This window comes from Haemaphysalis longicornis, unplaced genomic scaffold (assembly GCF_048455015.1).
Source record: "Haemaphysalis longicornis isolate Haplotype H1 unplaced genomic scaffold, Haemaphysalis longicornis Haplotype H1 scaffold_3, whole genome shotgun sequence".
Classification (NCBI taxonomy): Eukaryota; Metazoa; Arthropoda; class Arachnida; order Ixodida; family Ixodidae; genus Haemaphysalis; species Haemaphysalis longicornis.
The window spans coordinates 114699882-114722821 of NW_027526335.1; the positions used below are offsets into that span (position 1 = coordinate 114699882).

Consider the following 22940-nt stretch of genomic DNA (forward strand, 5'->3'; position numbering starts at 1 on the left):
TCTAATGTGCGAACGATATATCCCCGCCTAGAACATCTGAAATCTAAAAAATTCAATCTAACACCTCATCTGCAAACTGGATATGTCCTGACCCTCATAAAATTGACGCAGTTGCCAATTTTTATAAGCCGCCCCGAGAAAAGTTCTGGAAGCATTCTTGGTCTGGTGTTGTTTTCCTGACCTCTTATTCGAAACTTTCCTAGCCTCGCTACCCCGCGGTCACAGATTTTGCGCCCTGCGCCCTCTTCATTTGCTCGGACCATTGCCAAGGGCCTTTCAAGTCCTCCAAGACGCCCTTCCACCAAACACCGTGATGTGTAATCAACGCTAGCGGGAGTGTCAACAAGGCTTGGCAAGGCTTGGGAGTGGGCTAGTTGGTGTTTTGCAAGTTCTGTATCATGATGCGCCCGCCACACACACACACACACACACACACATATATATATATATATATATATATATATATATATATATATATATATATATATATATATATATATTGTAATGAACTTGCAACCGATTCTCAAGACGCCATGTTTTATCAGTCCGAACGAGCCTCGCGCTTCTTCCTTTGCTTCCAGTCGGCCGCCGTCCTCGTTGCTCTGATGGTGGATTGGCCGCTGACTGCGCTTGCAGCTTTTCTTTGGCAAAGCTTCGTGCCTTTACACTCGGCCACACTGCGATGGCGAGCACCAACGAGCTCTTGGCGTGGGTCCTTGACTTTGACTCTAAGGTTGGCATAAAGGTCGGCATAGCAACGGCGGAAGAGACTGTTGTACATCTGTGCTTGGTGGAAATGTCTCACGTTCCGCTTCGTGTCTTCCTTTCCAGTTTGCTCTAGGGAGATGTTTTCCGTTGTCATGTTCTGTGGGCTTGCCCCGCGACTATTGTCTTGTTCTGTTTTTTCCTTGGTGAGTGATTCTGCCTTTGCTTCAGCGTTCTTGCCTCCTGCAAGTTCGTCGTCGTCGGCTTCAGCAACTGTCGCTGAAACGTGCTGGTTTTTGGCAGGTGCATCCTTCTGTGCTTCATTCTTTTCTTCATCCAGTTGGATCTCTCGCTGCTTCGTAGGTTTCCCTGGAATGTCTTTTTGTTCAGCTTCATCGGGTTGAGCCATTTCGGTCGTCTTGTCGCGTTCTTGTGGGAACAACAAGCGCTCAGTGAGGTTGTTGCAGTAGCACGTCGTTGTGGATGCAAGGCGATCTTCCGCCGTCACCAGGGTGGTGTTGAAGTGCTCCAGGGAACTTCCGGGCGTCATGTTGTCCTCGTTCGAGAGTGGGAGCGTCGAGATGCCCGCAAGGTGGTAGGATCCGCCCTGGAATACTGGAGTCCGGGCCACGGACGTGAGTATCGACGCAATGGGCCGCTGCTCCAGCGGACTGGGGTTGGGCGACGGTAGTGATCGGCTCTCTGAGATCGAACACTTCTCCGACCCGATGCAAGTCGAAGGTGGCTCACGGAGACTGGGCCGTCCAGCAGGTACTGCAGGCGCTCGCAAGGCATGAGACTCGCGAGTCGGCAACGGCGAGCTCACGTCTCGGATGAGTAGCCACCAGGATGACGCCGAGGCCCGCGTCGCGGCGCGTAAAAACGTCGTTCTCACGGCTTAAATAAAGTTTAATCAATCCAATCAATCCAATCACGGAGAAGACCCGCCTGCTGATGCACGCAGTAAACAATCGGCGGGTCACTGGCTTGGTAGGGAGACTTGGGATGAAGGGCGCCGTCTTCAGTGACGATCAGAGACGTAGCTGTGGTCCCGTCCTCAGCCTTTTGTGACGTATTGCTCGCCTCCGGTCCGAAGCCAGCAGACCATTCCAGGGACTGCGCCGACGTTTGCACGTAAGCCTGCGGTGACCACCGGGCGGTGCTCTGCTGCAATTCTGCTGCCAGGCGGATGAACGCTTGAGGGCTCTCTTCCGGCGGCTGCGCGGTTAGGACTGCAGCATGAACGGGGTCGGACAGGCCATCTATGATATACTGTCTCGCAAAAGGAGACACCCAGGTGAAGTCACAGTCTGCGAGCAGGCGCAGCTTTTCGTAGATGTAGGTCATCACATTTTCGCCAGGCGTGGTGGGTAGCAAGGGCGTCGATTAGCTTTATCCAGCAAACACCATCGTCTTGGAAACCTCGGAAAACCAGGACGACCGTGTCGGTGGGTGACGGAAACGGGCTAGGAAGGACGTCCCGAAGCTGCTCACAATATATATATATATATATAAATTATATCCGAACAAGAATGCCCGCGTTTTTGCCTTGTCGATGCGGATGTTCATTCCATACCTGTATATATGGCCAGCTGTTTAACATTGTCGCAGACTCGCCGTGGGGGCTGAGTGGCTAAGGCGTTGTGCTGCTGAGCACGATGTCGTTCGATTCCCGGCCGCGGCGGCCGCTTTTCTGATGGAGGCGAAAAGCAAAAACGCCCATGTGTACGAGATTTCGGCGCACGTTAAAGATCCTCAAGTGGTCAAAATTAATCCGGAGCCCTCCACTACGGTGCACCTAATCGCCTGAGTTGCGTCGGCGCGTTAAACCCTACAATCAATCAACATTTTCGCAGATTAGTACGCCCTCTATTGGCTATTAATTCCTAAGAATTTTCTCGATGCCTCAGCCATTGGGTCCTGCGTTTGCAGTAGCATGACTTCACAGTTACTTCCAACTCCAGTAAAAGCACCAGGAAGCGGATGCGCCATGGCCACTTTATTCCGTAGACTGCTGCTTATTCCGAGTCACGGCTACCAGGTTTACTGCAGGCGACCCTCCCCTAAGCCCCACCAGACGTGGATTCCAACCTGCCATCCTTTCGGCAGACGGGTGCTTACTGCCAAATTGCGATGGAACCTCCAATGACTCTGCTCGACCACGTAACAGTTTTTTGACGCCCAGATCGGAACTTCCGGCTTGTATATGACATGCATACACCGCGCGAATCACCACCGTATATATTAGAAGGGAATTCCTGCATAGCACTTCACCAACTTCACCTCCGCATACTCGGAACGCGTAGGGATGACGCAACGGCTTGACATCTAGGGATTTAATGGACGTGTACGATCGTGTTCGTGTGGGGATTCCGGAGCTGGGCTATCCGGGAGTGTCGCTACGTAGGTTGCTTCCTGGGCTCAGTGTCAGCCCTACAAACTGAACTGAACAGCTCGGTGATTCAATATTGGCTTCGTGCGGTATCTTCTTTGCTTGTCATGCGTGGTGGTAGGAGATAATGCGTTGCCTAGAGAATGCTGCTCCGTGAATGGCTTTGCTTTCGGAGATGCGGAAGCTAGCAGCCACCCCGTACCACGGTGGACTACATACTCTTCACAAAGGAAGAATGGGTACTCCGTAGTGAGGTGCCACACTTGGCCTATTGTCTTCGCGACACTTAACTCGCTGGCACATGGTGAAACAATGATATTTTTAACGCTACAAGTGCCGCTCGGGCGAAGACGTTACCGGCATATTTTGCAAGACTGTTTCAATCAGTCCTGTGCACTTCCGCACTGTTTAAAGCAAAAGGCATACACTTGTACAGACCATTACTTTCAACACAGGCACCGACACAAACGCATAGAAACGCGCGTGTGTGACGCATATGGATATTCGATGCGCTCGAGTACATAGTCATTGGGCACACTCTCACTGAAAATCGCACAGGGGGAAATTCCGCAATTCAGACCGAACGTTCTGGGTGAGACACATCTGACCCAGCATCTAGATGTCAACCTTCGTGTCCGGGACCAAAAAAAGAAAAAGTCACGTTCTCTCATTCCCGCGATCTAAGCTGTTTTGTTTTCTTTCATCCCTTTTTTTAAGACGATAGTATTTCTTGGACTGCTTAAACGCAGAAAGTTCGGTCTGTCTGTCTGTCTGTCTATCTGTCTGTCTGTCTGTCTGTCTGTCTGTCTGTCTGTCTGTTACTCGATTCAGCCACCCGGCCAAAGGGAAACATACCCACCGCCAAGTCTATAAAGCCCGGTGACCATGTTCATACTTGTCAACACTGTTGAACAAGAACAAGACGTTACGCAAACATAAGGTAGCAAATAAATACATAAGTGATATCTGCAGCGTCCCTCATTAAAAAAATTCCCCGCATTTCCCCGAGGGGAAGAATGTGAAAGTGCGAATGCACGAGTTGAATTTGCGCGGTTCGGTAATGTTCGCGAAAGAGAGATCACACACACACACACACACAACTACAAAGAAAGAAAGATGCATTTATTCACAGACACCTATTTGTGTTGTCGTTGTACTTGATTGCTAGAGCGGATCTCAGCTTTGAAATTTCGTGTCAGTACTCCTTTAAGCGGGTGCATTAGCCCTTCTCACGCCCGATTCCTGGCCAATCCCCCCCGTGGGTATGTGCCATGTCAGCGGCCAGGCAGCGCGCGCCCATCTCCCCCCGTTGCCAAGGAAGACGAGGAGATTCCTGGCCAATCCCCCACGTGGGTATGCTATGCGGACATCGCCGGTGGACGCAGGTTCAGGGTCGCTTAAGAAGTGCATTCGCACTTAAAATTCATGGATGCTTGGTTTCTACGATAGCAAATGAAATACTACATCAACTGCAAGAAACCGTCGCCTGCTGTTGCCAGCGTTACTATAGCTCCTGGCGGCATTTAAAAAATTGAACTGCGAACGCAACGAAAGGTTCCACTAGATAGGTTCCACGTTCCGCTTGGCACGCTCGTGGAGTAGGGCCACGTGGTTCTATAAAAATTGCAGTAGGGTGCTTCGACTGACGCTGGTCTCCCACCGTACGGTAGCGCTGGAATCGAGGCACCCGACTTGGATCACTACAACGCGGTCAATTTAAATTAACTTGAGCAAACCTCTAGCGTGTTATCTTGGGAGTAACGAGACGGGAGAGGAACAGCATGAAAGGTGAGCGGGAAAGACTAGGGAGGCATTTATTTTGCAGGGGGGGCCAGTCGACTATCGTCTTTCGTCGACATTTGCAACGAGAGGAGCAGATACGTGGCCATATTCTTTTTTGCAGATTATTACCGCCCCAAAGGAAAGTCAGCAGGCTTCCTTGGGGCCAAGGTTCTGAAATAGCAGCAAACTTCGGTTTGTTTTTCCGATGGTCGCTTACCAATACTTTCAACCAGATCCTCCTGAGTTCCCAGTCGCAGCCATGTTCACAGCAACGTCCGCCCGTGCATCTTCCACCTGGACGGAAAGAAAAAAAAAAAACAAAAAACACGGGAATGACCATCAGTTATCCCCCACCGGTACTCTGCCGGCAAAAAGAACAGTGCTGACAACTTCGGACAAAAACAAGATAACTGTTTACTTTTTCCTCTTTATCCGTATATCCTTCTCTTCAGTCTTGTCCTATATACAACGCTCATTCGCTGCCAACCAGCACGGATGGACAGTGTCTCTCCTGTAGTTAACGCAAGAACGCAGGAAGAATAAGCTGACTTGACAGCACAGCAGCGCAATAACGATGCCAGACGACGAGAAAACTAACAGGCGGCAGCGGGCGGCAAAGACATAACACACGGCAAGCGTTGACAGGTGGGATCTCAGAAAGAGGGCGAAAGTGGTTCGACGATTATTGCAGTGCTCCTCGCAGTAAACCAGCAAGCTCGACTATTTTAAAAGTAGGAGCTGAGGGGAGCACTCTTGCAGTGGTTGAAACAAGAAATAGGCAAAACTTATTCAGATTGAGCACACTAATTTTAATCATAAAAGAAACACGAGTCGATGCCCATTAGAATGGTGCAGGTAAGGTTCTTTTATTCCCTCCAACGCATCGTCCACAACACAGTTCTGGAATCACTCCTCAAATGATTTATTCAAGCTGGAGCTGCACGCTCTCGCTACCCTGCCGGCAAAAAACACGACAAAAATTTTATCTATTGCATCCGGGAAACAATCATTTGAGAATGTGTTCAAAACATATGAAAAGGCTCCTTAGTTTCGAGAATAATGGTAAAGTAAATCGCGAATGAAACCCAAACAGGTAAAATCTGAAACTGAACGCGAAGCCTCGGAATCGATTTCCGTAAGGAAAAAGGAAATAGTGCGGCTATTTTTAATTCCTCAAGTGTCGTAACTACGCTTTCTGAAAGAACACCGGCTGCATCCTTGTTTCTCTTCTATTTGGTAGCCGTCGTTTCACTCATTGCTGGCGGCGCCTCGTAAGCACAGTTGTGGATGAAAGGGGCGTACACGCAATAGCATGGACGGAATACCTTTTCAGCCGCCCCTAGTCGCCTTTCGTTCACCTCCCTTACTCACAGCAATACTTTCAGTATGATATTAAAGAAATTGTTGAATTTTCACATAATGATCTACACTAAATCACTGCGGGGCATGAGGTCATCGGGCGTTTCCCTGAAGCAGAAAATGTGACACTAAGTTGACTAATTGGTTACTACAACAAAAAAACTAGTAATGTTGTTACGCATGTAAAAAAAGAGCTTTTGCTTGTAAGGGTACAGTTGACACGTGGAAACTCAACATGCGCTTAATTTATTCATAAAAATCAAGCGCAAAATTGGCTGCATGCTTAACGTGCCAGCCCGTCTATATGTCATCACTTCAGAACAGAGAAAAAAAAATCATCGAAGTTTAAAGTCTGCTCACGTGCTTTAAAGGCGGAAGCGTAGGGATTATCGAAGACGTCTTTATTGCTACATCGTGTTGGCGTCTATTTCGTTTCTTCTTCGTTTCACGCGAATTTTTTTGTTCGTTTGACGCGAATCACTACGACATGTAAAACGGCCGCATTTCACACGGCAGCGTCCACGCAGTCAAAGCTCTCCTTCGCGCGCACCTTTTATACTCACGTGCCGTCACGCTCACCTATCACGCGGAACGCAATAGGCTTTTTCTTCTCTCTCTGTCAGGGTGCCTAGTTACACCACAGTGGTAACGCATTTGCCTTTTGCTCTGGAGACCCCACATGAACCCAGATGTGTTTTAGGGTACCTATAGCGGCCGTCTCTGGGCTGAGCCGCGTCGCGTCGTCGTGTCCGAGCGAACGATGGAAAGACCAACGAGTGAAAGAAAAAGCGAACGATGACAGGATGCAAAGGAGGAGAGTGTCGCGAAATTGGGAGGGGAGGGAGGTTCGCCGTGGCGGCGCGAGACAGCGCTCTCCGAAAGTGTGCGGTGGAAGAGGGGAGGGCGCAGTATGCTGTGCCCGCACGAGGTGCTCTACGGCGCGACGCTTGGCGAAAACGTGAGGGGGCCGTGCGCGTGACTATGATGGGCGTTCGCTTAAGACGCAGTTCGCGCACTTCGCACCGCCGACGCAGGGGCTCATCATCGCTGCGTCGAGAGAACCCACCAGTGAGTGCTGCCTCAGCGCACTGCTGCTGCGCCCAAATATCGCATTAGAGGGTATCGTAATCGCCAGCCAATTTTTTATTTAGTTATTTCAGCTAGAGCGGCGGTCATTTTTGTGTCATTCATTTTGACGCCGACGCCAACGACGGTGAGGTTTCGCGTTTGATGAGGCTTTCGCCTTAACAAAGAAAATAACTAAAGATTCACGCTATTGAGAAATCAAAACACAGCAGAACGAATATGCAACTAAGATCGGTGATCACATGAAACTCCTGTAATGCGCATCGTCCGGTGTGTGTGTGTGTGTGTGTGTGTGTGTGTGTGTGTGTGTGTGTGTGTGTGTGTGTGTGTGTGTGTGTGTGTGTGTGTGTGTGTGTGTGTGTGTGTGTGTGTGTGTGTGTGTGTGAGGGGGGGGGGGAGGGGGGTGGTGTTAGCTCAAGCGTAGTTCCCATAATTCGGCTGTTGTCATTTGGGCATCTCTTCCATTGAGTTGCAGTTTAGCCGGTACGCGTGCGAACTCACTACAGCGTACCGATACCTCATTCCTCACGGGAGACGCGTGCACCAGTGAGCTGCGTGAGGTTTATATGATTATTACGCCCCGAATCCGGACTGCCTTACCGGAGTTGCGCCTCTCCGTATTCCGGTAAACGGGTAATATTACGCGACAATGCAAAGGGAGTGTAATACACCGCCACGGAGAACAAACAATGTTTTGTTCCCACGACGAATAAATCCACAGGGAAGTGTGGGAGATTGGAAAAACAATGATACCGATGGGAACAGACCCCGCGCCGGCCTCAGAGCGCGCCATGGCTTAACGCTCGCTCTGAAGCCGCGGCACGTGCAGAGATAGCAGCGGCATTCGCCATCATCGCCAGCGCCAAGCGCTCTGTCACCCGTTTCACGAGCCCGCTGGGACGAAGCAAAACCTGGGAGAAATCAACAAAGGACAATAATAGCTGGCAGAACGCGACCACGCATGCGTTGACCGAGTTCGCGAAGGCTTGGCACGACAGGTGCATTACGGAACCGAAATCAAAAGTTTTCTGGCGGAAAGGGAAGTTGCGCAGCGTTGGGGAAGCTTTTTTTTATGAAGTTTGATTTTTGTTTCAGGCCCTTTTATGGCCGCGATGACAAACCCTGCTGACATGGGGCGTCCGCGCCTGCTGGACGGTGCATTAGCTTGATGAGCGCTGTGTCACATGGCGGCGTCGCTTCACTCGATGTCGTGGGCACGATTCAAGGCGGCCGACGTCACCGTCTCGGCCTTCCTTGCCCCAAATGGTTGATGGACTTCTTTTGCAAGCGGTGATGGCATAGAGGCGGGGCTGAGGGACCAGCCTATTGGAAGGCGTAAGGGAAGAGGATGGTGTCGCTAGCCTACGCGCTGTTCTGGTTTGCAAACAAATTTCAAAGAAAAAAGTTGTAGATCACATCTACGTTTAGGTCTTAAGATGTATGACGCGCAAGCGTTACTTTGGGTCGAGGGAGAGTTTTGGAACGAAGTTGCTGCATTTGCAATTTATGCTTTTCAAGTGCTGAAGTTCAGTGACGAGAGCTATATGCTAGACGTAATCGTTTTAATCACCACGGAACAGGAAACTCAGAGGACCTCTACGCTTGCGTGACTTAAGATATGGGTGTGAAAAGGTGCGGCTGCGGGGTCTTGGTCAGTTGGAGAGCGAATCCAACAGTGTCAAAGCCAAAATAACAGTGTTTATTGTGGTGGCCTGAGTGAGCGTTTGGGTTTTTAATAAGACCAACAGAGGGAAGAGAGATAGAGAGATAGAGAGAGAGAGAGAGAGAGAGAGAGAGAGAGAGAGAGAGAGAGAGAGAGAGAGAGAGAGAGAGAGAGAGAGATCGTGTTGTGCTGCTGAGCACGAGGTCGCGGGTTCGGCTCCCGGCCACGGCGGCCACTTTTCTGATGGAGGCGAAAAGCAAAAACGCCCCTGTGTACGAAATTTCGGCGCACGGTAAAGATCCCCAGGTGGTCGAAATTAATCCGGAGCCCTCCACTACGGCGCGCCTCGTCGCCTGCGTTGCGTCGGCGCGTTAAACCCCACAATCCATCAAAGAGAGAGGCGTGTCTATTTTGAGCAAGATTTATTGAAGGCTTGGGAAAAGGGGATAAAGAAATTGTAGACCCTATGGATTGAATCGAAATTCTAGGGCCCCAGAGTGAGCGCAAGCTGATTTTGAGGTGACAAGCTGGGCAGGGCAGTCTGTCATGTGTCCTCGTGTTTGTTTGCCGCTGCTCGGCATTCCCGATTCCGGCGAGCCCTCGTATCTGGCTGCCTCTGTTGTAGTTTTCTGTTAGCACTGATAACATACTTCCTGGGAATGTCTGATGAAGCCGGCTAATAGCGCACGGTTAGTAGTGACGGTAAAATCGAAAAATGAGCCTATTAGCACTACCGCGTTAAAAACAGCAGCAGTTGACTTTAATCATTGAATTATTAAGAAATTCCAGTGTGTGCGTGCGTGCATGCGTGCGTCTGTCTGTCTGTCTGTCTGTCACACCTCTACATAAACCAAAAACACTGGTGCTCAGACATCATGCTTCCAGTACCGTTATCACAAAACTAATAAAAGAAATTTTGATACAACACGTTCATTTCATCTCATAGTTATCCTGTTATACTCGCCTCGTTGTCGGTTACTTTGGCTCGTTTTTTAATCCACTTTAAACCCTGCTTAATTACGATTCACTTCAATTAAACAGACATAAATAACCAGAGGTGCTCTACAGTTCATGTCTGGCTGGCATACGTTCGAAGCCTTGTAGCCTTGAACCGGTAAAAGAAAAGAAAAAAAAACTCCCACCTCCCCTCGCGGGAACCCCTGTGTAGATGCGACGCATAGGCGCAGCGGCGAAGGGACCGCGTTTTATAGCGCGCATAACGTTGAGGGGACTGCGTAAGCCGGTCCCAGTCGATGACGACGTTGGCGTACTTGTAAAGCGGCGTGGACTCTAGGTATTTGAGCCAAGCGTGGATGTTGCTTCGCCGGTGAGCGGCACACCGGTTATATGCGCAGCGCGCCCGGAGAGGAAACCGCGGAAGAGAGAGTACTGCACATGCGCCGGCCCCAGCGCGTCTGCCGCGGCTATGACGCAACACAATCCAACACAATCCACTTTAATCCAATCCAATCCAAATCCAATCCAATCCAATCCAAGCCAAGCCAAGCCAAGCCAAGCCAATCCAATCCAATCCAATGCCCCTCGCGAGAGAAAGTGTTCGCTATCGGAGAGGAGAGGGGGTGAGCGGTGGAGAGTGCAGCTGGCGCGGCGATGAGAATGGGGGAGGGGCGGACAACGCCGACGACGACGCCGGAGGGACAAGGCGAGTGCATGAGATGCTCTGCATCTAAAACAACTTATAGCATGCTTAAGCTCCGCCTTTATGAGTGGAACCTGATAGCAGATCAGGAGTAAACGTGGATGCGTCATCCGCTCTCGTAGAAGACGACGACTCATAAGAGCCTTCTGCAGTTGCTGACGGCACCGCATGCATCGCGCACGCGTTCTTTCTACCGGTAGTCTAACCACCGCACGGGCTGCGCATTCTATCTCCACCGACGAAAGACGACGCCAGGATCGGGGATCGCTCGACAAAAACTTGGACCGTTGAAAACATCCCGATCCGTCCAGTCAAGATGATCGCGTCCCGGCAGGAACGCCGCCATTTCTCCGACACGAGCTCTTTCGAGCTGTCGCGTTAGATCAAAGGCGTGCCCCTACGTGCCTGTGCTTCGTGCTCTCAGGCTCGAGTCAACCTCTGCCATGCTCCATACTATACGAAGAGAAAAAGTGCTTTCAGACACCACAGAGTGGAAGCCCGACGCTTTTGCCCGCGCTTGTCGCATGAAAGGCTCACTATTACCAATCCTACTTTCATCGCAATATTACCGCCAGGCGAATACGTCTGCCGTTTCGAAGAGGCGCCAACTTTCAGCAAGTGGCCGTCGCCACCAAGTGGTTCTTCGGTTTTATGAGTGACGGTCTGCAACAGTTGTTACGGATAGCTCCTTCTGCTGCCTTCGTTTTTGTTCCTGGCTGTTCTACTCAGCGCTAAACCTAATAAAGTCCCCTTCCATGTGAAACCGGCCTTTCGTGGTGGCCATACGAATAAGGCAATTTTTATTACTTGGCACGAGCATGGAGAGGGTCGGCTGTCCTGCTCAAACTAGGATCATCAACACCTGGTAAGCTGAACGGGGCAGGCCACCCGGACCCAGGGCTTTCTTTACTAAGGAAGCCCCACACCTGGTAGTCAACCAAGACTTTTACGGCTCCAACAAGCGTTCCAGTCAACATCTTTACTAAATGACCAGGTCGCTTAGGGAAGGCCACTTTTGAGCAGTTTTTAACAGCGCACGGCAAGGCCTTTTTAAGGTCGCGCAAGCCAGTTCAAGGCCGTTTAAGGTCATTCAAGGCTGCTACAGGGCCATTCCTGTGATTATGAATTGTCTGAAAGCATGGTCGTTCTCGAGCCACAGTGCGTTGCGTTTCGAGCATTCCGACTCGTCTGATGACGACGACGACGATGATGATGATGATGACCATGATGATTATTTAAGGCTTATTTGGATCTTGGTGGTCGGCCCTTCCATTCCGGCAGTACATTGGATCCTGCTGCCACTCCTGCTTATTGATTGATTGTAGGGTTTAACGCGCCGACGCAACGCAGGCGATGAGGCGCGCCGTAGTGGAGGGCTCCGGATTAATTTTGACCACCTGGGGATCTTTAACGTGCGCCGAAATCTCGTACACACGGGCATTTTTGCTTTTCGCCTCCATCAGAAGAGCGGCCGCTGCGGCCGGGAATCGAACCCTCGATCTCGTGCTCAGCAGCGCAACGCCTTAGCCACTGGGCCACCGCGCCGGGTAGCCGCTCCTGCTCTTTCGATCTGCTCGGGCTGAACTTTCGGATGTACCCTGGATAGCAGTTCCTATCACCAGTCATCGTCGGGTTTTTTTTTTATCCTAGGAATTTCTATATTGTCTTGCAGGCCCATACCGTGTTGCATAGTTGCACCTTTATACCCAGGTATACGCGTTAAGACTTATATTCGTCCGGGCATATTCCATGCAAACGTTTTGAACTGAAGAACGTGGTTGTCTGTAATCTTCTGAGTTTTGTTTCTTGCTCCTTACGTAGTTTTTTAATGGCTGAATTTTACTCCCTTCTACCTAGCATGTCACGAATATATTCTCTCTCCTCTAGCTGAGCCGGGATGCGACCAAGTGTGTGTCCAATCCCCTCTCGCATCGAAGCACTGCAGAAAAGGTGTGAATAGAAAATGTTTCGCCATCCTTCGTGTTCATGAACGTCAAAGACGCCATGACGTCATTAAGAACAACGTCAGTACCATGCAGTACCGAGAAACATCAGTTAATGCGTAAGCGATAGACTGCACTTCAATCTCTTTTACGTCGGCATGGTGGTCTTATCTAACAGTGGTAAGTACTAGCAACAGAAGGTGGTGTGATAGTGCGAGACGAAGCGGAGATAGGGAAGGGAGGAGATGGACGATTAGCAGCACGAACCCGTCTATACATTCATTCCTCATTCGTTCGGCTTTGGCTATTCGGATAAACTACCCAATAGCAGTGCTGATATTGGGTACTGAGAACTTATAGCTTCGCTGGCAACTACAAACCCCGCTGACCTAATTTATTACACAATGCGTTCTTGCCAACTGCGTGATCGTAATTGACTATACGTATTTCCTTTCTTGCTCAAATGTCATCGTTCGCATTATTTCTTCATCACTTAGTAATGCTTCATTTAGCGACTGACTTAGCGTGCATGAAAAATTCTCCTGTACTATATACCTGCGTTTATCTTTGTCTACTGCTGGACCCAAGAAAAAAAGAAGGGAAGAGCATAACAAACAAAATAAAACAGCAAGAAAACAAACGCCGATTTAAAATTGAATGACGGACACTTGGGATGTAGTGGGCGTATTCTATGCATAACTACCCGACGGTATTGTTCAATTTTGTTCTTTCTCAGGGATCCTATAAAATGGCTGACCGTCATAGTGATACCATTCGTCAAAGACACTTTGGCCTGTAGCATCACTTAGGACAAAAAAAATCATCGGTTGTAGCTATTCAAAAATAAAACAGAGTCAGTATCCTCATCCTGTCCTACATTCCATCTCAACTCGAGAACTCCGTCAGGGAATTTTCGAGTTTGATGCAATGGAGGATAGCACAAGGGCATCACCCTTTGCGTACCCCAGTGGTGGCCGCTAACTTCGTCGATTGCATGTTAGTCGGCATTTCGCATTGTTATTTTTTTTCTTTTCCCCCGGTGTACAGCACGTCGACTAAAATGAAGTTTTCTCATCATCATTATCATCATCCCCCAGTGTATCCTGCATTTTTTGGTATTTTCAAATCCTTTCTAACCCCACCCTTCGTATATTACCCGCCGTAGAAGGGGCCCTAAATGAAAATACAATACAATAGATACATAATTAGTAGAGCCGAATCACTTACGCGATGGCCACGTCTTCCCAGCGTTGTCGAGGGATGAATGTCCTGTAGAGAGGGGGACGCATTTCCGACGGCGGGAGTACGCAAAAGCGCCCGCACTTGTGGGATTTAACCAATGGTCGATGAATGCCGCCATATTCTCTCCTCCACCACCCACACCCCTGCAACCATTGCCCCTCCACATTCAGAGAGAACCGTGGAGCACCATTTTCTGAAGACGCATAATAACGTCGCGGCTCGGACTTGAGTCGCTAAACTAAGCTTTATTATCCTTCTCTCTAAAAATAAACACAATTATTGTGCCCAACATTAGTACGTACGCTAATAACGGCAGTAGGTGGATGGCGAAAGTGGTAGTATTACTATTGCCAGCGTCAACACCAAGCCTACCATGATCACAACGAGCTGCTTCCAGCAGGTCGTGCGGCACAACACAAACGGCCTACCCCGCTGCTTGAGCAGCGTGGGCGCGCAAGCACAAAAACGGAACCGACAGCTTGGAGATCAAACAGCCCTTGAAAAATTCCCCAGAGCGTAGCGGAAATCTTCCTTAACTGCTCCAGATTAGAAAGCGCGGCTGCAGTGGACCTAATTAGGTCAGACAACCCCTTGACACCCACTCCCTTCTATGATCAGAAAGAGAAGTATAAAGAGGTGATCAGCAGGCTTTCGTCGTATCTAGGGGGTGTTTGCAGGAGTACGTAACGTCTTCTGTGAGGAAGCGGGGCTGTAGGCGTCGTGTGCTACGTTGCAGCGGCTGTCGATCCATCAGAGGTGCGTGCAACAATGCGTGAGGCTTGGTATACCGCTGCGACGGGGATTATGGACTCAAGACCGGCGACGACAGCGACGGCGAGTTGCTCGTCGACGAGACACGCCGGGCGATGAATGAAAGCAAGCGTTAAGGGGCAGCAACGTGGGGTTTAGCGCCACAGCAGCGGCCACCGACCCTCCCAGGGACGCGTAATGCTAGGGTTGAACATTTTTGTCAGGAGCGACAAGAAGAAGAGTAGTAGAAGGAGGCCGTCGTCTGGCATTGTTCAAAGTAGGCCACCCAACATCTATGCAGAACTTTAACGAAATATTTTTCGGTGATTTCTCTGTGCTCGAGCCTCGTTTGTCATATCCCTGTTAAACCAATTCGAAAAAATGAAGGAATCTCACACTAATTCGCAAGACTTGAAGGTAGAGAAGCCGTACGCAGCAGTAGCGTTTTTCCTCTTTTTCGCCTCATGGCGTTGTTTAAGCCTCGCCTCTGTACGAGGGACCACAGCTGGATGTTCGTCATCCTCTATCGCACACGGGTCTGCGCCGCACGTGGCCTTGTGGCCTTCCTTCGTGGCGCGCGCTTGTAGCTGCGGCCGAGGTCTCATGGCCTTCCTCCGCCACATCCTGCACACGTCTCCTTCCTCGCCTATCTCTCCCTGTTATCGGGAAGCTGCTCCGTGCCAGGCGCTTGCGGAAGGGGGTGTGGTTTGACCTCAAGCGCTCAAAGGCAAAACTGGTCACCCCACGAAGAGCGCCCGAGTTAGCGTAGTGTAGCTTGCGCTACAAAAAACATCTGCGAAGCGTCGACGTGGCCATCAACAGATCAGCCTACCCAGCCGCAAAATGCTTCTAGTGAAGTTAGTTTGAAGGGGACAAAGTCAAACGACGGGATAAATTTTGTTGGGCTAGTTGGTGCATAACGCTTGAAGAAGAAAAAAGCACATTTGTGTTGCCGTTCTTTGTTTTTGTGTTGTGTCCTTAGCTCTCGTTTTCTTTGAAATGATGGGATAAATTAGTTTTGCGGAATTTAATCTCGCCAATGGAACAACGAGCGAGTAAAGAATCGTGAGCCATCCCACTCTGTGAAGGTGGGTGACCGTAGAAGCGCTTTAACAGACGATGTTGAAGTGACACAGAATCTAGGGGAAAGGCATGAGCCCATTTCGCTTCTCTTGAGCGCGACGGGGTCATTCATAAGGAAGACATATACACACACGCGCGCCCTTTTATTTTGACTCTGCTGATCTTGATAATGGCGTCCATCGAGAACTAATCTACACAAAGCACACATCTAATTAACGATATATAAGTTTTTATCTTGAAAATGGTACCTATTATTAACTAATCTACTCGAGATATACAGTCATAGACAAATGAAATGCGAATACGAAAACAAACCCAAACCCCCCAAAAGTTGAAAATACTGTCCGTTGAGGTTCAATAAAGGCGCGCCATTGGTATTTTTGGGAAGGCACATTTCCCAACCCCATTTCCGAAGCCACATTTCCCCCCCAAAAAGGAGGAAGAAATAAGCGGATTCAGCCACTTCAACGGCAGCTTTACAATACTGCAACGACACCGTCCGTTGATGTATTCGCTGACGTAAGACTGTAGGCATAAGGAGGGTGACATGCGACGCATGCTTATCCCATTAGTAGGCTACACAATAAGTATCATAGTAAGGTAGAGCAATCAGTGAGTGGTTCGTTACGGTTTCTGAGCTGTTGGGGCACATTTGCCGGCATTTCCAGTGGGATGGGGCGTACTTTCCTGCCACATGCAGACTACAGCGAAGCTGTTAGCCTTTCGTTGGTCGGAAAATTTCGTGCAGTAAACAAAAAACCTAGGCAGGACCCAACAGCTATCACCGAAGACGCCGAACGCCTGAGTCAGGCTAATCAGGCGCGCATCAGAAAAAGTAGTATTCGTGTAAAGAAAAAAAACACAAAACAAGCATTGGAACCATATGGTGGATGATAAGGCGCCGGTGAACAGGAGGAACACCTCCCGCCCCCCATGTGTTCTGGTAAAATTAGGCTTGCAGCTGCTCTCGAAAGGGGAGGGGGCTGACGTCATTCGAGGGCCAGCGCATGCGCAGTCTGGGCAGGACCCAGAAGTGACGCAGAGCGTATGCGGCAGGCTAATATGGCGTGCAGCATAAAGCTCAGTATTCGTGTAAAGAACAAACACAAAACAAGCATTGAAACGATATGACGGATAACAAGGGGCCGGTAAAAAAGGAGAACTCCCTCCCATGTGTTCCGGTAAAATTTGGCTTGCAGCTGCTGTCGAAAGGAAAGGGGGCTGACGTCATTCGAGGGCTAGCGCATGCGTAAGGCTAGGCAGGACCCAGCAGTTCTCGCCCAAGACGCCGAGTGCATGTGTCGGGACCCAGCATTTGTCCCCAGAGAAGCCGAGCGCAAGCGACAAGCCCGCCGAGACAACGAGGAACGTTTCATACCCTCCCCGATCAGCATGTGTAGCGGGTTACAACAGCTTCTCTAGACACCCACTTTCGCTGGGCGGGATGGTGTCTATTTTTTACAGCCAAGCTTTATACCTGTACCTTTCATCTCCCTGCGCGAAAACGCCAAGCCGCCAAGGTCTGCAGGATAATCAGGCATACAGCATAGACCTCAGAATTCGTTTAAACAAGCCCCCAAACAAGCATCGAAACCGCATTATGGGTGAAAAGACGCCTGGGAACAATGGGACCCCTCACCATGTGTTCCTGGTAAAGATTATGTTTGCAGATTATCTTTGACGGGTAGGCAGGACTAGAGTCACTGAAAAGAGCAGTTGTTGCCCAAGACGTCGAGCGCATGCGTCGGGCTTGAGAGGACCCAGCATTTGCGGCCAAAAAAGCCGAGCGCCACCTGAGCGTGTCAGTAGATAAGGTAGAAAACCCCCACAGAGGCACGTAAGTCACCATCGGCGGCAATTTTGGGGTTTATCAGTGTTGCGAGATTGACGCATCTACGGCCTCGCCGTCAACTTCGACAGGGTATTTTGGTAACAACACTACCGAAGATGCAGCAAAACAGCATCTTTGGACACACTTCTGTGGCTGATATGCTGTTACACGCATTATCTTTGATTCGCAGTTCGAACGACGTCAGTCGTGCGCAGCCGCAGAGCAGGTAGGACAAGCTAAGCCTACCAGAGTTGACTGACTAAAATGCATAAACAACAAAATGGTGGTGCTTATGAACTGTCGCAGTGTAAGCAAATGTCACGTAATGCGAGCTGGTGAGTGATCATGTCGACAGTACGGAACAATAAGAGAAAATTGCGCGAATACTATGTATTCTTATTTGGCGACACTAGCCGAGCGCAAGCGACAAGCCCGCCGAGACAAGAAACATTTGATACCCTCATCAATACCCATTTTTAGTGGTTTACTACGGCTCCGGGACAGATCATCGATCGCCGTTTTATCGAACACCATTTCCTTGAAGCCGTTACGCCGAATGCCGTTTTTTTGAATCGGCGCACGCACCTGCCATCGGTGCATCAAAATTTCCGACACTTTCCCGGCCATCGTGATGCTTCATCACCCCATATGATGGCTTCACCCCTCGCCACCTTTCCCCAGTCCAAACCATTTTGCTAATGGGTCCTCAATGGTAACCGCACGCAGTGTCCGGCCAACATGATTCCACGCAGCAAACCAACGAAGATTACGCAGAAGTATACAGTAGATTTTGTTTAATTAAACGAAATAGGAGGTGTAATGTAATGAATGACTCAAGGTGGGTGAAAATGGACAAATAAAACACTGAAGCATTATGTCAATCTTTCCGGTTATGAGCTTGCGCTCTTATAGGCAACCTTTGACCGGCATTCGTCGGAGAGTCAGGCAAATCCGCATGATGTTTTCCTTTCGTGCAACGATTGCTTTTTTTTTGTTTTGTTTTGGCGGTATCTGGCTTCGTAGCAAAGATTCAATTATTCTTCAGTCGCGTGATGTTCTTGCAGGAGGCGGCTGAGGAAACAGTTGAAACCGGGTGTGACGTGCCCAAAACTTTGAGAAAGCGACTGCGCCAGCTCTTCCCGGCATTGTTTCCCCGTGGCTGCCCTGAAGCTACTCAAGGCTGAGCAGACTATGGTGGCGACCGAATCACATAGTCCCCCGACGTGCTTTGCCCACAATGTCATTCTTCTCAAACCACTTTAGCAGCTGCGATGCCGCTGGGGGGAAACCATGCTTTATGTTGTCGAACACATGACAAAAAGGGCAAACAGAAATACGTAGTACCTTGAAACACAATCTTGGCTAGGTGACTTAGTAGGAGGATTCAGGGAGATCGTAGGAACGCAAGCGCACACAGCAGCCTTACAGTGCTGAGAAATTGGCGTCAATTGCGCAAAGTGTCTGCAGGGCAACCTTTTCAACACGCCTAAACACATTTCGAGATAGGGAAAAAAAAAAAACAGCCATGGTGCACACTTTGCGGAAAAACCTGACGAAGGGATTTGATCGCTCCAGCTTTGAAATCGGTAATGATGAATCGGGGGGGACAGATTAAAGCATTGGTTGTCGGATGCATCAATAAGAGCCGTCGGCGAACACAGACGTAAAAAGAGACGGCCACCTTAGACCCACCAGAATAAATTTTCTGAAGGCCCCATTTAAGTGAACCTCCTTACCCGGAACAAACAAGTGCAGGCTTCATCCGTTTTTGAAGAGAATGCAGTGCGCTACAGGGAAGGATGCCAAACGGTCACCAAACTGTTTCACACCATGAAACCTGTGCAACTGGTAAAAAGTGGCGCGCACAGTTTTCAATGTACCATCGCAAAGCATATTTGGAGACTGAAAGGAAATCAGATTTACTGTACTCAAACAGGAATGCATCTAATGTAGTTGCAACCCATTTCTGGAAGCAACTGTAAGATTTGATGTGTAGCGAAAATAAATACCCGTGTTCCGCAGGGAACCTTCCGTTATATAGAAGAAAAAATTTGTCTCCGGCTTTCACGAACACATCCGCAACAACTAAACTGCTCAGATCGTTGGGCTCTGAAGGAAAAAATCAGAGCCCTTCCACCCCGTGAACAGGGATGGCCAGCAAAGCTGCGGTGCCGAGCCTTCACGTGAGGTTTGACTGGGTCGTAGTCCCAGGGGTGCACGAAGCAGAACATGTTTGCTTGTAATTTGCGATTGAGCAGTGTTCCTGGTTATTAACTGAAAGTCCAGTCCTGTCCAGTCACTGCTCCTCGCGCAGGCTCAGCACGCCTCTTCACGAGCCACGTGATACGGCTATCAATCGGCTCCGACGCAGCGTCAGACTTGGCTACTGCGCAATTGAGGCGCACATTACCTGGGCACGCGCCGGAGCCAGTGCGTCTGCCGCGGCTATGACGTAACACAATCCAACACAATCCACTTTAATCCAACCTAAATCCAATCCAAGCCAAGCCAAGCCAACCCAAGCCAATCGAATCCAATCCAATCCAATCCAATGCCCCTTGCGCGTGCGCAGAACGGCTCTTCATGGCACACGCGAAACTGCTCAACCTCGGCCAGACAAAACACACAGGAATCGTCAGTAGAAATTTATTATAGCGCGGGTATGGTAATCAAGGCGCCTGCTCCATGAAGGCCGTAGGACCTTTTTAATTTTGTATGATTTTTTCCATGCCCCGGGGGTGTGGGGCACAGTTTTACGATTCCGAGGATTTTAGTGGGCTCCGCAACGTGGCGCTACGCTCGCTAGCGATTCCTGTCTACATCGCTCTGGGACCGGAGACGATCTGCTGGATCCTAGCCATTTACAGCTTTGCTGTAAAAAGTTATCCCCTGGTTCTCCCAATCACCTTCCGCAGGGCGTCTTGCTAGGCTATAGTCTGCCATCCCTTCGATGACAGGCAGCTCGATACTTACTGCATCGAAAACCGACGTTCTTAGAGCACAAATATAACTAGCGACGAGAGTGCAAGACATGCGACTAATACAAGTATAGGAAGACGCACCTGGACTATTTGCAATGGAGCACTTGCAAAAGTTGCTGCCACCCATTGGTTTCTTGATTGGCCTGCAGCACTTCAACAATATTATAGTGCTGTCTGGAACATCGTTGTGTTCTTTGGAGACTAAAATCGTGCGCTTCTGATCCCACGTCGTACAGAGTTACGCCGCGCCCCCTACAGGGTCCGTAACTCTCGCACTTCCAGTAAAACTTGTGCTGAACTTTCTTGTCGCAAACGTAGGCGTAGCCATTAACGCAGAGCTTCGGTTTTTCACGTATTGTAATAGTGAACTCCAAGCGCGTATACCAACGCTTCGGTGTGAAATATCTGCTATATATATCACTAAACTCGTTCAAAGTTGCCCATAACACGACATCAATGAAACACCCTCAAGCCGAATGCAAATACAATTTCCCGTGACAAGCATGCACACATCGGGTCAACGAACATGCGAGCACGGTACATGTATCTTGTAGAGTCGTATCTCTTACGCGTATCCACGTCGCTGGCAGCAAGCTTGCGCAAGCGCTACCACTTTGCTCTAGGTCTCTTTCACGAAACAAAATAAGTACTCCATAAAACGGCGTTCGATGAAACGGCGTTCGATGAAACGGCTTCTACGAAACGGCGTTCGATGAAACGGCGTTCGATGAAACGGCGTTCGATGAAACGGCGTTCGATGTGGGGTCCGGAATCGGTTTACAACAGCTTTGCTGTACATGCACTTTCGCAGGGCGGGATGGCGACATATTTTTAAAGCGACGCTTTGTACCTCTACCAGCCAAGGGTTCTGTCGCGACCGTCGGCGTCAACAGAAAACTCCCGCGAACAAATAAAAGAACTTACGAACACCGCCAGGAATCGTACCTGGACAGAATAGAGAAAAGGAGCGAGAGCCCGTTGTTCTACCAATTGAGCTACGACCGCACGCGTAAACGGGGAGACATACGGTGTAGTCACCGAGCACAGCTGCGGGTTTACCCGCCGCGTTCACGCAGAATGCCACGTGATAGCGACACACGACCTCTCGCGTCGCTGTGCGCTCCGCCCACGGCAGGTGTAGCGGCTGTGTGCGCGCCAGTGGTTCGTCCTCGAAGAGCTTGAACTCGTGTGCAACACCGATACGAAACAACCGACTACCATCTGCGGACATAGAGTGAACGTTCACAAAGAATATAACTGCGGGGAGCAAAGTCTGAGTGTGTAAAACACCGATCTTAAGGCCGTTCTGAATGTCGTGCTGAAGGGAAATATTAAAGAATGTGTTACAGGTACAGTGTAACATGTGATGAACGCAACAGGGCCGTAGTCACCCGTAGTGGGTGGTGTATAAAGCTTCGCTTCCCAACCACCTCCGCAGGGTGGATTGGCCCGCACTTTTTTCCCTCCCTCTTTTCCTTGGTTCTGCGCTAAAATTTTCAGCCCTTGTGCAATCCAGATATTTTGTCCTAGTTAGCAAAGTAGATAAAAGAAACCCTACAGTTAGAGCGCATGCGCAAAAGAGGCAGGCACTCCTTCACAGCAAGGCTTCTCAAAATGCTTTGGCTCAGCAAAAGGCCGATACGATTAGGAGCGCGTCGGAGGCAGTCGCCGATAGGCATCAATCATTCCTTCGTGTTATAAATCATAAAACAGTCGACTACTGCAATGTAGGGCAGAAAACGGGATTGGGTTTCGTTATAGTAAAAACGGAACTTCTCACATTAACAAAAAATATACAAGAATAGGACGAAAAAAAATGGAGGTGGAGGCGAACAACACGCAAACATTCGTCGCTTCCCTTCGTATACTCGTTCTTTCCGCGCTGTTTGTCATTACGAACATTTATCAACTCGCCCGACTCAGTCGTGATCGAGTACAATTGAATTGGGTGGGCGCCGCAGACACTTGTTCGGCGGTGCCCAAGTGTCTCATGCCAACCTGTCGTTTCCGGTTGGCGGAGCCGGATAACACTTCCGCTTCTGCTTCCTCTTCCGATCAATCAAGCCTTTGGTTTTGGACTCCTGAAGACGCCTTTTTTATATATATTGCACGGCGGTAGCTTAAAAAAGAGTAAATGCATTTATTTCGCGCACAACTTTCTTCGATACCTGTAGCGTTGAGTATAGTGTTGGCAAGAAGTTTGCGGGGACAAACTGGTGGCAGTTTCTCTTTCTCTTTCTCTTTCTCTTTCTCTTTCTCTTTCTCTTTTCCTTTTCCTTTTCCTTCTTCTTTTTCTTCTTCTTTCTCTTCTTCTTCTTTTTCTTCTTCTACTTCTCCTTCTTGTACTTCTACTTCTCCTTCTACTTCTTCTTCTACTTCTACTTCTACTTCTTCTACTTCTACTTCTTCTACTTCTACTTCTTCTCCTTCTTGTACTTCTACTTCTACTTCTTCTTCTTCTAC

General features: G+C 49.4%; 1 protein-coding gene across 4 annotated transcripts in view; it reads right to left on the minus strand.

Moving 5' to 3' along the window:
* LOC144175026 (dopamine receptor 1-like) overlaps nt 1-22940 on the minus strand; it is a 545209-nt gene that overhangs the window by 307691 nt on the left and 214578 nt on the right. For 3 of the 4 annotated variants that reach the window (XM_077704046.1, XM_077704044.1, XM_077704045.1), the window contains one exon: nt 5097-5173. The exons of the other annotated variant lie outside the window; for it this stretch is intronic. The gene's annotated coding sequence lies outside the window, so the exon portion shown is untranslated. The remainder of the gene's footprint in view (nt 1-5096; nt 5174-22940) is intronic. 4 annotated transcript variants of the gene reach the window in all.